The 6,096-nt window shown below is 35.6% G+C and overlaps 1 protein-coding gene across 1 annotated transcript in view; it reads right to left on the minus strand.

The window, feature by feature from the left end:
• LOC105329922 (mitoferrin-1) overlaps window positions 1-6,096 on the minus strand; it is a 34,903-nt gene that overhangs the window by 26,302 nt on the left and 2,505 nt on the right. The window lies entirely within an intron of this gene.

The raw sequence follows: 6,096 nt of genomic DNA on the forward strand, positions 1-6,096 counted from the left end.
CGACATTTAACAAATGAATATATAGAGTAAATCTTTAAAAATCTTCTTCTCAGAAACTAATCAGCCAGGAAAGATAAAACTTGTGTGAAAGCATCATCAGGTAATGTAGATACAAATTTGTGAAAATCATGATCCCCGAAGGTAGGGTGGGGCCACAATGGGGAGTCGAAGTTTAACATAGGAATATATAGATTAAATCTTAAAAAATCTTCTCAGAAACTAAACGGCCAGGAAAGCTGACACTTGTGTGGAAGGATCCTCAGGTAGTGTAGATTCAAAGTTGTGAAAACCATGACCCCCGGGGTACGGTGAGGCCACAATGGGGGATCGAAGGTTAACATAGAAATATATAGAGTAAATCTTTAAAAATCTTCTTCTCAGAAACCAATCAGCCAGGAAAGCTGAAACTTGTGTTAAAGCATCTTCAGGTAGTGTAGATTCATAGTTGTGAAAATCATGACCCCTGGGGGTAGGGTGGGGCCACAATGGAGGATCGAAGTTTAACATAGGAATATATAGAGTAAATCTTTAAAAATCTTCTTCTCAGAAAATTATCAGCCAGGAAAGCTGACACTTGTGTGGATGCATCCTCAGGTAGTGTAAATTCAAAGTTGTGAAAATCATGACCCCCGGGGGTAGGGTGGGGCCACAATGAAGGATCGAAGTTAAACATAGGAATATAAAGAGTAAATCTTTAAAAATCTTCTCAGAAACTAATCAGCCGGCAATGCTGAAACTTGTTCGGAAGCATCCTCAGGTAGTGTTGATTCAACGTTGTGAAAATAATAACCCCTGGGGGTAGAATGGGGCCACAATTGGGGGTCGAAGTTTAACATATGATTATATAGTAAATCTTTAAAAATCTTCTTCTCAGAAAATAATTAGCCAGGAAAGCTGAAACTTGTGTGGAAGCATCCTCAGGTAGTGTAGATTCAAATTTTTGAAAATCATAACCCTTGGGGTAGGTTTGGGCCACAATGGGAGGTCGATGTTTTTACATAGGAATAAACAGAGTAAATCTTTAAAAATCTTCTTCTCAGAAACTAATCAGCCAGGAAAGCTGAAACTTGTGTGAAAGCATCCTCAGGTAGTGTAGATTCATAGTTGTGAAAATCATGATCCCCAGGGGTAGGGTGGGGCCACAATGGGGGCTCAAAGTTTAACAAAGGAATATATAGGGTAAATCTTTAAAAATCTTCTCAGAAACTAATCAGCCAGATGCTCTTTATAATTGTTAAGACTTAGGCCACAGGACAATTCTTTGGCCTCCCGAGAAGGTTCAGAGTTTGATGTACGTTTATATCCCATATATAAATTATTGTTAAGGATCTTTTTGAGAACTGCAATACTCAACATATGATATGACTATAAAATCATCCTGTTAGAAAAGGGACTAATGATTAATATAAACATAGGAATATCCAGGGGAAAATGGATTTTATTTATACAGGATCTACATGTATTATTGTCCAGATAGTTTGTATTATGACTCCATTAAGCTGATTTTATCATACCGATTGTTCCTCAGGTGAGCGATGTGGCCCATGGGCCTCTTGTTAAATTTTAATTTTTTAAGTTTACATAAAAAGTGTATCAATATTTTAATAGCTATAACAAAGTCCTTTAAAGTTGCTATATAAATGATCATCAATGCAGACTTTGAAAGTATTTAAATCACATTTTTAGGTCACCTGAGTCACTCAGGTGACCTATTGCAATTGGTCTTCGTCCGTCGTCGTGCGTTGTGCGTCGTGCGTCGTGCGTTAACAATTTTACATTTTTAACTTCTTCTTGGAAACTACCTGGCCAATCGTTACCATTTTTGGTGTGAAGCATCTCTATGGTAAGAAGAATCTAAATTGTGAAATTTATGGCTCTACCACCCCTGGGGTGCCACGGGCGGGGCCAAATATGCAAAAAAAGCCAAATTTTCAAAAATCTTCTTCTCTACTTCCACACATGTGAGGAAAAAACTGAATGCATGGTTATGATGTCCATGAGGCCCTCTACCAAAATTGTGAAATTTATGGCCCCTGGGTCAGGGGTTCTGGCTCTAGGGTGGGGCCAATATGGCCATATAGTAAAAATGTATCAAAATCTTAGAAAATCTTCTTCTCTACTATCATATATATTTGTTAAAAACTAAATGCATGATAATGATGTCCATGAAGCCCTCAACCTAAATTGTGAAATTCATGACCCCTTTGTTAGGTGTTCATGCTCTAGGGTGGGGCCAATATGGCCATATAGTAAAAATGTATTAAATCTTAGAAAATCTTCTTCTCTACTCTCATATATATTTGTTAAATACTAAATGCATGATTATGATGTCCATGAAGCCCTCTAGCTAAATTGTGAAATTCATGACCCCTGGGTCAGGGGTTCAGGCTCTAGGGTGGGGCCAATATGGCCAAATAGTAAAAATATATTAAATCTTAGAAAATCTTCTTCTCTACTCCCATATATATTTGTTAAAAACTAAATGCATGTTTATGATGTCCATGAAGCCCTCTACCTTAATTGTGAAATTCACGACCCCTCGGTCAGGGGTTCATGCTCTAGGGTGGGGCCGATATGGCCAAATAGTAAAAATGTATTAAATCTTAGAAAATCTTCTTCTCTACTCTTATATATATTTGTTAAAAACTAAATGCATGATTATGATGTCCATGAGGCTCTCTACTAAAATTGTGAAATTCATGACACCTTTGTTAGGTGTTCATGCTCTAGGGTGGGGCCAATATGGCCAAATAGTAAAAATGTATTAAATCTAAGAAAATCTTCTTCTCTACTCCCACACATGTGGGCAAAAAACTGAATACATGGTTATGATATCCACAATCTCCTTTACCTAAATTGTGAAATTCATGGCCCCTGGGTCAGGGGTTCAGGACATGGGGGGGGGGGGGTGGGGGGGCAATATGGCAATAAAGTGTAAATGCATATAATGTTTAAAAATCTTCTTCTCTATTCTCACACATCTGTATAAAAAAAAAACGACTAATAATTATGTTTACCAGGAAGTCCTCTACTGAAATTTTAATTTTCATGTCCCCTGGGGTATGGGTTTTGACTCTAGGGCAGGGCCAAAATGGATGTATAGATGTTAATGCATATAACGGTAAAAAATTATCTTCTTTACTCCCACACACCTGAAAGGAAAACTAAATTCATTATTTTGTAGACCAGATCTTTTAGTTTTTCACCAAAATTATAGGTTTCACAGTTCTTTTTGAATTAAATGTGGTTGTCATTACAAATTTTTAATTTTTCTACTCCAGTATGAAACCTAATTAATTAGATGCATATATGAGACTCCATGACAAGTTTGTATATTGGATATATGCTACTCAGGTGACCGTTAAGGCCAATTGGCCTCTTGTTTGAATATCAAGTGTATGTTTCTTTGTCATGCTAATAAACAGGGTGGGTTTTTTTTTACACTGAAAGAATGAGTAGTTATATTCCAGTACTTCTTTCTTTTGCAATATGAACAATTCTGTAACTGGGAATTACTTTGGAATTTTAGTGAGTCATTGAATGTATATAGACGTACATGCATTTACAGACATTTGTTCAGTGTTCTTGTGATAAAAAGTAATATTTATTACATTCTTCAGTCTTCATCATAAATGTGAGTAGTATACCATTTCGTTGAAAATGTATTTGTTGTTACATAGAGTTGATTGTAACTGTAGTGTAAAACCCTGTCCCTATTTCTTTTCCAAAGTTACTGAATTATCATTTTTAATAAAGTGGTTTTTATAAGTAACCCTTGCTTGTTTGGTATTTTCTTTTTAAGGGAGAATCTGACCTTGAATATTAACATTTGTAGAATTCATTTTATAAGATCAGCAGTTTACAAACACATTATAAACGTATATTTTTGTCTTGTAGTGTAAACATGTAATAAACAGTACAAGATTAGAAGTTGCATATGGTAATTAATTCATTTAGAAGCTATAGAGAGAAAAAAAACGATGTTGCATGAAGAGTTTTATCTTGTAGGATTTCCAAATCATTGCCGTTTAGAAAGACATTATTAATAAATAAAAAAAATTAAGCCGATTTAGAATTGAACCAGCCCTACTGCTAGCTGCTCTATTCTTCAGTCCACAACACCAAGTTGTGGTTCGAGCCACCTTGATAATATTAATGTTTTCCATGGCCCAAATTTAGCAGTAAAGCCTGTTGTGATCAAACGATATCACAAGATGCAGTTTCCATCGAAGTTTGGTGAAGATAAAGACCAGTTAAAACTTTTGACATGGCTATCAAGGGTACCTGCTTCAAAACCTTAACCTCCTCCCGCATCTTAAGTTTTTGACTGAGACTAGATTTCGTTCACAGGCACTTGGTTTTTTTTTTAAATAAAAGTTTACCTAAGAGTGAACTTTTATTGCTGAACTCCGTTAATGAGTCAATATTCATGTAAGTGGAACATTTAACAACAGTTTTCAGTGGTTGAACCAAATTACGCATCCTCGAAACTGTAAATACAAAACCAACGGAAATATAGGACCAATGTAAACAATGCAGACACTTAGCATCGCTTTTAAAAGTTGGTTGAAGGGGGGGGGGGGCAGACTGATCCAAAAAAAAATCTTGACCAAAAAAATAATAAAAATGAAAAGGGAAATTAGCAAATGGGGAAATTCTAATCCATTGCGGAGGAGCGCTGTGAGTGCGTACAATGTATGCTTTGTAAATTCAATTTCACTGTTATTAATTTCCTTATTTTCACTTCAGTTTCTTACATGCTCCCAAAAAAGTAGGAAGAGGGAGGGGCAACTCCATTGTAATTCAATTTTCTATAAGCAAATTTGCCCCTCCCCCTAATATAAATGTAATGTAATCGTACATGTGTATTGTTGTTTATAAAATTTAATACAAAAATCCATGTAAAACAGATGATAACATTGGACATCCAATAAGATTGTTCGTGTGACAAAAGATGAAATTTTTAAAAAAAAAGGAAAAAATAAACCCCAGACATTTAACTTACATAACCAGTGCATTCTTCGAAAAACCCAACCTTCGCCGAGTTTTTAAACGAGCGTTTGGCATACTTTAATGCAAAAGGGAAAGTGAGAATGGAATATTTCATTAACTTTGCACGTCTATTCGTAGGAACTACTCTATTGCTTATTTAAAAATTACTGAAGGATTTTTTTATTTTATACCCAAACGACAATCATCTTTGTGTGAAAACTTCCTCGACGATGTCCCGGTCAAAAGTAAGGCAAATGAATGCGTTGTATATTTTTAGCTCACCTGAGCTGAAAGTTCAAGTGAGCTTTTCTGATCATTTTTTGTCCGGCGTCAGTCTGTCCGTCCGTCTGTCTGACTGTCTGTCTGTAAACTTTTTACATTTTTGACTTCTTCTCCAGAACCACAGGGCCGATTTCATCAAATTGTGAACAAAGCGTCATTGGGTGAAGGATTTGTTAAAATAAAGGGCCACGCCTTTCTTTCAAGGGGAGATAATTGGAAATTATTGAAAATTTGTTGGTATTTGTCAAAAATCTTCTTCTCAAAAACCATTCGGCTAGAAAAGCTGAATTTTGCAAGGAAGCATTCTCAGATAGGGTATAGATTCAAGTTTGCTCAAATCATGATCCCCGGGAATAGGATGGGGACACAATGGGGACACAAAGGGAGATGTATAGAGAATTTTTTTTTTAATTCTTCCTCTTTAAACCAATTGGCCAGAAAAGCTGAAACTTGTGTGGAAGCATCCTCAGAAAGTGTAATTTCAAGTTTCTTCAAATAATGATCTTAGGGGATAGGGCCACAATTTTGGGTCGAATTTTTACAAGGACTATATAATAGAGAAAAATCTTAACAAATATTCTTTTGAAAAATATTATGTCTAGAAAAGCTGTATCTTAAGTGAAAGCAACTTAAGATAGTGCGCGTGGATTCAAATTGGTCAAGATCTTAACCTTCACTGGTAGAGTTTGGACGCATTAGGTAGGGGGGCAATTTTACAATGGAAAACATGTTCAATTACGATATTAAAAAATTCAAAGGTTTTAATATATGGTTTTACTTATACATGAATGCAAGCATTCTGACATATTGTTGATTCTTGAA

Source organism: Magallana gigas, chromosome 8, assembly GCF_963853765.1.
Source record: "Magallana gigas chromosome 8, xbMagGiga1.1, whole genome shotgun sequence".
In the NCBI taxonomy this organism is placed as follows: Eukaryota; Metazoa; Mollusca; class Bivalvia; order Ostreida; family Ostreidae; genus Magallana; species Magallana gigas.